Consider the following 9,537-nt stretch of genomic DNA (forward strand, 5'->3'; position numbering starts at 1 on the left):
TACATTTTAAGCTAATTTCGACCCTGAATGAGACAGCTCAAGGTAGTGAGGCCGGCTAGAATAAAAAGTTCTGTGGGTTGAGGTCAGTATTATTTTGCTGTCCTCTGGTTCCCTTCCTCCACAAGCCAGGCAAAGTTCATGGGCATCTCAGCATTTCCAGAACGAAAAGCACATTTGTAATCTGATTTCTTAAAAGACGTCGGCTTTACAATACAAACGTTCCAGCATACATGTAATGTACGAATAAAATCTCAATGAGTGAGAAGTTAATGTCTAAAAATTAATCACTGTCATGCTTGATAATTTCACAAATAACTTAGTGTGACCGAATGTGTGCCTCTAGCTTGGTTTGCACAACATGGTAACCCAAATTATGCCTTTCCAGGGCTGCACAATGTACAGGCTTCCAGAGAAGAGCTCTGAGCCGCTTTGCTCCTTCTTGGACCTTTTTGCTCCTGTGCCACTTGAGGAGAGAACTTAACCACATCTCCTTATTGAACGAAAATGCGAGACCCAAGATTCCGGTAAAACGGGGGGAACTTGGACGGAGAAATTCTGTGTAAGACCACCTTGAACCAAACTCCAGAACTTTGAGTCGTTACCTTGAAGTACAGCCAGCCCCAAGGAACGCCAGCTATTTGCAAAGAAAGCCTGTTTTTTCTCATTTAAGAGCTTCTTATATGACTTTTTGGATGAGAGCAGGCGAAGCATAGCTGCTTCTGAGTGTTCATATCTAGTAGCTCTGATCTGGGCACGTAGCTCTCTTTTCTTAATTTCACAATCCTCATCGTACCATAGTTTACGACCTTTACGGGGTCTATTTATGACTCTAGATGTCACTAGAGGTTTGAGAGCGGTAATAGTGTCCTCGTAGGTCCTGTGTATAGTCTCTGGGGATGCTAGGGCTGTGTTATGAAGATCGACCAGCACTGGTGAAGACAACAATTGCCTTACATCAGATGCCATGATTTCGGACCATTTAAGTAGTCTACACCCTTGAAGGTCACTGAGCAGAGATGTTGTTGTACATGAATTTGCATGGTGAAAAGGATCCTGGAAAGATAGCCTCAGCGGAAGGTGGTCACTATCTGCTCTATCTTCCACAGAAAACTCCCTGACGAGAGTAGCTAGGGAGGGCGACCCCAGGACATAGTCCACCACGCTGGCTCCCCTATCTGAAATGAAAGTAAAATATCCCTTGGAGGAGTCTAAATAAGTGCCATTAAGGTAAAAAAGGTGAAATTTAATCAACAGTTGAAACAGGGCGTGACCACTTTTGTTTATAGTTTTATCCCTCGATTGCCGAGATGGTATGGCTGGCTCACCCAGTGGGAAGGCGAGACTGTTGGAAATTTTGGGGTAGCTGTCTCCCATTCAAGCATTAAAATCGCCGCTAATAAGCAAAAGGCATGAGGGATATACACAAGTAAGGTTATCTAAGAACCCATTATTTGGATGACACACTCAGCCAGACCTTGGCTTAGCTCAGAGCAGCATAGCAGTAAAAAAGAGCAGGGAGGAGCAAAGCAACTGTGAGCTCCTCTCCAGAAGCCTATGTGTTTGCACAATTCTGGTAAGCCATAGTTTGGCTTACCATGTTGTAGAAGCCCAGTCCATCTTGACCAATGCAAGGATAATCTACATGAGCCCAAGTGCCTGGCAGTCTATGTTGTCATCTGATCTGTAGCATGCCCTTCTCACCGGTTGTACCCGGTACCAGCCTTTCCCAGTAAAGCAGACAGACACAGCATTGAAAGATTTAAGAGTCTTTACTGACATTAAACGATACACAGCTCTCCAGCTTCTCCAGACTCACACATAACCCCCACACTCTGCTTTCGGTTTCTCAGAGCTATATACAAATCTCTGCCCTTGCTAGGCACATCTGCTCAGCACTGACCTTGATGTCTCCGAACACTGAGTTAACCCCATAATGGTCATTTTCTTTCAGTCACTCCACTGTCTTCATGGAACACTAGACATTAGACCATTTAGAGCACAACAGCCCCCACCTGTTCCATAAGACAGACCATAAACATTACAACTTATGTTTCTTTACATACATTTTCATAATATACTTTTCTTTTTCAGTTACATCTTCCATTTGTTTACATTTACATTTCTGTTCCAGTTTTTATTTCTCACAGTTGAGGTTTCATACAATCTACATACAAAGTATCAGCATCCATTTCTTTGTATTTCACTGCTTCTTGGCCTTTTATTATGCCAATTTTAAACCTGTCTGGAGGTTGTCCAATATTTGATCGTTCAGAACGTCTCAATGCCCCTGTTTGGCTATCAGATAAATCAGTATCACGTATTTCATCTTCCTCCAACTTTCTTTTCCCCTTTTTAATACGTTTTCCACAAATAAGCTCATTTAGAGCATCTTGTAAAGTCACTGATTCACCTGGTTGACTAGCACTAGGCTCTTCGTCTTCTTGCACCTCCTGTTTCACGTCATGTACCTCGTGTGTATCAGAACCATTCAATTCTACATATGTTTTCTGTTCCCATTCTGGCTCCTGAACTTTTATACTCCTGCTTAATACTACCTGATTTTTACAAGGAACCCACACTCTGTAGTAAGAATTCTGGAACCCAAGCACGTTTCCCGTCTGTGCTCTAGGGGCTAGCTTCCCTCTTCTTTTACTCTTGTCTACGTGCACCCAGCATCTGGCTCCAAATTGAATTATGTGATCAATCCTTGGCTTCTTCCCAGTCAACTTCTCATAAGGTGACATGCCAAGGGCTCTGTGTAACAGCCTATTCTGAATATATACAGCATACATTATGCATTCTCCCCAAAACTCATGTGTTAGCTCTGAATCGTCAATCATGGCTCTTACAGCCTCCTGCAATGTTCTTTTTTTTCTCTCCGCAGTCCCGTTCTGATGAGGTGAAAATGGTGCTGTAAAATTATGTATAATGCCTTGACTCTCTAAATATTGTTGCAGTCTTTTGTTTGTGAATTCGCCCCCTTGATCAGAACGTATCCTCTAAATTGTGACACCATGCTGTGTTTCTATCATCTTAATAAACTGTCGCAGTTTTCCCTCTGCTTCATCTTTTCTCTTCAACAGCTTAACGGTACAATACCTCGTAAAATCGTCTACAATGACCATGAAATACTTTGCACCTCCATGAGACCTCTTAAATGGTCCCGACAAATCAATGTGGATTAATTGATAAGGTGCTTCTGTAGTCCTTTCTGATTCTTTGTTCATGTGTGCTACTGTGGTTTTTGCCTTACCACATGCCTCGCAATCAACAAATAGCTCACACTCCCTCAGATGCATATCCTCACTATGCTTTGGAGTTTTTACTATTGTTTCATAATTAACATGCCCCAGTCTTCTGTGCCAATGATGTACACAGTCCTCATGTGTTTTTCTGTTTGCTCTCAGTGATGCACACTCTGCATGTTTACTTTGAATCACGAATAGAGAGTCTTTAAGAAACCCCTGCACACAGACCTCATTCCCTCTCATTATGTAACACTTCCCTTTTTCAAATATTACTGTGTAACCCATTTCGTTCAATTTACTCACAAACATCACATTACATTTTAATTGTGGCATATGCAAAACATTGGTTACAATTGTATTGAGCATACCTAGCTTAATGGTTCCTCTCCCCTTAACTTGTCTTCTCGATCCATCAGCCAATATAACATCTTCATTCACAAGTTTTGAAGTGTTAAACAAGTTAGAGTCTGTTATGAGACAATGGGATGCTCCAGAATCCAGCACCCATTCTTCTTTTCCACTTTCTCCACTGCTTTTAAGTTTCTTAGTGTCAGCTCTCACTAACTTCACACTTGAGCGCTCCAGCCTCCTTCATCTCTCTGCTTGGCTGCACAGTTTCTAATCAGATGAGACCTCGACTTACAATAGTAACAGGCTTTCAGTCCAGTTTCTTTAGCAAATGTCTTTCTGCTCTCTTTCCGCTCCGTCTTCTCTTGCTCTTTACGTCTCTCAAACTCTTGAATAAGTTTCCCAAAAACATATTCCACATTTCATCCGGCATCAGGCATCGCTTCCATTGATGTCACGAGAGAATTCCAACTGTCATCAAGTGACGCTAACATGATATACACCTTTTGTAATTCTGAATGCGTTATATTTCGCTCTTGGAGCTCAGCGAAAAGTCTCTTAAATTCCATCAAATGCTCTGACATTGTACTCTCTCCAGTGAGACCCATTTGATACAGTTTCCTTGCTAGATATATCTTACTGATCTCAGTTTGCTGAATATAAATCCCATTTAAAGTTTGCCACATGTTTCGCGCTGTCGGCAAGTCTTTCACATGCAGTAACTGCGAATCAGATAACGCTAGAACAATAAATGCTTTCGCCTTTTCATCTTTCCGTGTCCAAGCTAATTGCGGAGCTGCTGGTGGGGCCACATCAATTACCTCCCAAAGGTCTTCCTTAGTTAAGAATGCTTGCATCCGGAGCCTCCAGCTGGCATAATTCTTTTCCGTTAGCCTCTCCAGAGGTATCCTGGCTGACAGCATCACAGCCATATTTCACCTCTCTCTGTCTCTCGACTACTTCTCCCAAGCTTCTGTCACAAGCTTTAGTCAGCCCCTCGTCCCGGGCTTCCTTTCTCTCGGTCACGCTGGTCGTACTGGGAAGGCTTACTGGTTAGAGTGGGCAGGAGCTGGGCCCATAACCCTTGTTGTCATCTGATCTGTAGCGTGCCCTCCTCACCGGTTGTACCCGGTACCAGCCTTTCCCAGTAAAGCAGACAGACACAGCGTTGAAAGATTTAAGAGTCTTTACTGACATTAAACGATACACAGCTCTCCAGCTTCTCCAGACTCACACATAACCCCCACACTCTGCTTTCGGTTTCTCAGAGCTATATACAAATCTCTGCCCTTGCTAGGCACATCTGCTCAGCACTGACCTTGATGTCTCCGAACACTGAGTTAACCCCATAATGGTCATTTTCTTTCAGTCACTCCACTGTCTTCATGGAACACTAGACATTAGACCATTTAGAGCACAACAGTCTAACCTGAGTGCAGCAAAAAAGAAAGCCATCGTTGTCTCACCATATTGTATTGTCTCTTCTTTCCAGGTTAATAAACATGCTGGGATCTACTCACAGAGCCTTTATCATACTGGATCTGTTGTCTTCACCCAATCTTATGCAGAAGAGGATGGGAGAAGTGTCTGTAATTGTTCATCTGAGACTCTGAAGAGTGTTTTCATACGCTTATCCATGAATCTTGGAAGTCATCGGCAGATGGGCCTGGGGTAAAACCTGGGCTGAGCCTCACTTTGCAGGAAGTATCTGGTATACAGATGCATATCTGTTCTTGGTGGCTCCTTGGATTTTTGGGACTATCTTTGTTGGTGGGTCTGCAGAATGACATCTCGGAAGCAGTAAGATCTTTTTGTTTGGGTTGTGGCATTTGACATACTGTACTGGATTATGCAGCTGTATATATAGGTCATTGTAATTCAACACAGTGAATTTCTAGGTATTTTGTATTATAGTCCCAACACCTATTCATATTTACTCAGACTTAACTCTCGCTCTGCTCAGAGAGAATTCCAAGTAAATGCGTGGTTGTTTGTCCCCCACATCAGAGTGGTGAGAAGGATTTTGGATTTCCATTTTATCAGCGTTTTAGTGATATAAAAAGCTTGTTAATACATAGAACTATGTGTCATTTAAAGTTTTATGACAAAAACACATTTCATTTTTTATATAGATCCTGTGTTGCTGCCCAAGTGAAATTTCAGTTGACTGCCATTTTATAATGTTTCAGTTTAGACTTCTAAAAAGCTTTGGGATGAACGTTGGGCTAATATTAGCTTGTTCTCAGAATTTGTTTGCATTCAGTTGTTTCTGGAAAATGCAGATATTGGGCACCTGATGTACCTCTACAGGAATGCTGTATCACAGAACAGGGGCAGCCACACTGAAAGCCCTGCTCTGAGTAACTGTGGAGTGGGCTTCCCATATCTTTGGAACTTTAAGGAGAGATTCTCCTGTGGAATGCCGTGACCTATTGGGTATATAAGGGATTATTGATTGGGTTACTATTTTAGCGGACTGTGGAAATGCTGTCACTTAACTTGTCTTAATTTCACTACAGTGTTTGACAGAAGTTCCCCATGGCCATTCTGTCTGGGTGTGTTGGGAGATGTAGTATAAAACAACTAGAGGGCACCAGGTTGAGGAAAGTTGATCTTAATCATTGACAAAAAGTATAGCAGAGTACCAAGCCCAGGGCAGAACCATGAGGCACTCAAAACACCCCTCTAGTTTGATGGAGAACGAGTCATGAGCCCTCTTTGAGTATGGTTTTCCAACCAGCTGTGAATCCACCTGGCAATATTATCATCCGCTCTACATTTAACCGGGTTTACCCGGATTTGCATTTACCTGGATGCTAACCAAAATATTATTGGGAATTCTGTCACTGATTTAGGAGTAATGTAGTGTTAGGGATGTTCACACACTACATTAACAAGTGTACAATCTTTGTACCTGTGTACAGAAATGGTTGAGGTGTACATTCACTTGTACACTTGTTCACACACAAGATTCAACAAGTGTACAATGCTTGTTACTAGGTTTGCTGCTAGCAAAAGGAAATGGTTTCAAAAACCTGCATTGGCTTTACATTTGCTACTGAGCCAGATTCAAGGTTCTTGTACCAGTGTATGAAGCCCTGAAGAAATCCCGCATGGACCAGAAACATAATTCCTGTCAATGAGGAGTCATGCCTTCACTGTTGTGGGCCCAACAGCGTGCATATATATCTGGTAGTTGCACTGGCTTGTATGCAATGCCTAGCTCTAGTTTTTATTTAAAGTGCCAAATTTCCTCCTCAACTCTTTGAGGCTGCGATTCCATTTACCTGGAAGTAAGTCCCAGATAGCCCAATGCCCTGACTTGGTATAAGGCAGCTTCCTGTGTTCCTTTCCTATTTTTCTGTAAACAGCACAGACATAGAAAGACATGTTCATTTTTTAAAAAAAGAGAAGGAAGAAAAGGCAGAGTAGGAGGAGGCATATTACTTAGTTGCTGATCAAAACCGGACATGATTTTTTTTTCTTTTTTAAGGGGGACATGATAGAAAAAATCTTACTGAGGAAAAACTGTTGGCAAAAAAAAGTAGTTTTAAAAAGATTGATCAGAATCTGAGTGGCTGTAATTTAATTTTGTTCATGGGGTTGTGTAATGTTTTTTCTTTTCCCCAAGTCATTCAGTTGGTTGTTTATTGCTCTGCACCCACCTCATTCACACCCCTACACTCACGTTTGTTATGGCTCAACTGTTTTGTACTGAAATTCAGAAACAGCATTAATAGGGATGTGTATGTGTTAGGTCCAAACCCAACACGCAAGTCGCCCTGTCAACCCCAACTCGCTTATTACACCCGGGAAGAGTGCGGAGTTGAGTGCAAATGAACCCACTATCAGAGATCAAGTAACACGAGACAAAAACCTTTGCAAAAGGGACCCAATACTTACAAGCCGAAGCAGGCCAGCATGGGAACCTCGTTTATTGGTGTTCAAGAGTTTATATAGGCTTACCCCGAAGTTTACAATATCGGGTTCACGTCATAAGATACAAAAGAAGCAATTGCCAACTGTCATAGCTTTGGGGCATATGTAAGGAGGTAAAGGGGTACAGGGGGAAGGACAATGTGGAAACATCAAGACTATCTCTTAGACTCTATGTCTGCATATTTCGCATGTCCTTGAGATAAGCACTATGCAGGAACAGACAAAGGCAACTATTGAGGGGAGGCCCAGCTGCAACCGGGCGCCCCCTAAACTGGAGACAGACATGATATTACTTTGCTTACATATCAAAGGAGTATTACAAGTCAAGGATATGAGGGGCATTGGAATAGTGTTTGACATTCCTATGCAAGGCACATTAGTAACTATAAGCAAGGCCATAAGCATAAATGTGATACAGAAATGCATAGTAGGGAAGTTTCCAGCTTAAACCGGCTTTTATTATGCGAGCCACTGGAATGTAGGTAAGGGTCAGGTCACCAGGAAATAAACCGACATTTTATATCAAAAGTCAAATAAAGGCCACTTTGGTTCTATTTCCCGTGAAGCCCAAGCTGGTTTAGGTAGGACAAGTGAATTATAGTTTTGCAAGCACTGGGGGGTTTCAATTTATCCCTAACATATGCATGCGGATATACAATCCTGTGCACACTTACCTGGGTGGGAGTGAGATCCATTGAACCCCACAAAACTTAGTTCTGCATATACATGCATATGATTGGGCTGTAAATCATTCATTTTGGCCCCTCAACACCATCTCAATGATAGCCTATGGTACTGTTATCAGTATCTTATTATTTCTTGAGGGTGCCACAGGTTCTTTGGTTTTTTTTAAAAAAACAGTGAAGAGAATGTGTGGTGAAGAGAATGGGAAGGGCTAGCAAGGTAGAATTGCCACCTTTTCCTGGTTGGGTCTTTGTGTCTTTAAGAGCTCGATGGCATGCAAAAATCAAACACTGGGAAAACTTCACCTGTTGGATTTGTCTGCCATAGTCAGAAAAAATGGATGCTCCAACCTTCACACACACACGCACATGCATGCACGCACACACGCGCGCACACACACTTTATTTTATGAAGTAATTGGAGATTGATGTGATTCTGTGTGTGTTTGTTAGGGAGAAAGCTTCCGTGAACTTATTAGGGGTTTTGTCTGGTGTAAAGAGCCACTAGAGACTGCTGAAGAGAAAGCCAATTCATGCAACCCAGCATTCTGCTCTATTTATGTTACATGCAGAGCAATCCTACTTACTGCTTACTTACTACTTGGAAGGAATTCCCATTGAGCAGTGGGGGTTCCCTGGAGGCCTCATAGCTGTTTAGCCTGCCTCAAGAGCCTATCCCCTCTCTTCCTTTGTCTTGTCAATCATCTCCCTCCAACCCACTGGGATTTGCTTCCATTCAGCAGCCCCACTCTTCAGAATATTGTAGAGAGCAACACATGATAAAAACACCACTTTTGAAAGGGTAGAACCACCCATGGTTATTTTACACATTAACATATATACACTTTTTTACACAGCATTTCTGTGTGCATACAGACACCACGCACGAGAGTACAGGGTAATGTGTGAACTATACCATATGGCCAGTTTGTACACAGGCACATGTCAAGGTATGAATACCCCTATTGTAGCAACCATTCCCACAGCCTGACTCATCTTTGCTGAAAGACCACCTCCATCAGGCACATCCTGCCTCCAACCCATTTCCATTCCAGATGGTCATTACAAGAACTCCTTTTTAAGAATCGGTGCTTGAGTTTGATTCCCCCCCCTTCCTTCCCTGTCCCTTTTTCCTTTTGTGATATGTTTTTTAGATTGTAAGCCTGCTGGCAGGGACTACCTTATTTTAAATGAATGTATGTAAGCTACTTTGGGAGCCTTTTTGGTTGAGGAGCAGCGTAAAAATGCTCTGAAGAAGTAAATAAATGTAGACAACATTTTCACGGCTTAACTTGCATTTATGAATTATAGCTGAATGT

At 42.3% G+C, this 9,537-nt stretch overlaps 1 long non-coding RNA gene across 1 annotated transcript in view; it reads left to right on the forward strand.

Annotated features, from left to right (window-relative positions):
* LOC133380940 (uncharacterized) overlaps nt 1–9,497 on the forward strand; it is a 44,611-nt gene extending 35,114 nt beyond the window's left edge. The window contains exons 2-3 of the long non-coding RNA XR_009761587.1: nt 386–559; nt 5,089–9,497. This is a non-coding gene — a long non-coding RNA (uncharacterized LOC133380940). The remainder of the gene's footprint in view (nt 1–385; nt 560–5,088) is intronic.
* The last annotated feature ends 40 nt before the right edge of the window (nt 9,498–9,537 follow it).

The sequence above is a fragment of the Rhineura floridana genome, chromosome 3 (assembly GCF_030035675.1).
Source record: "Rhineura floridana isolate rRhiFlo1 chromosome 3, rRhiFlo1.hap2, whole genome shotgun sequence".
In the NCBI taxonomy this organism is placed as follows: Eukaryota; Metazoa; Chordata; class Lepidosauria; order Squamata; family Rhineuridae; genus Rhineura; species Rhineura floridana.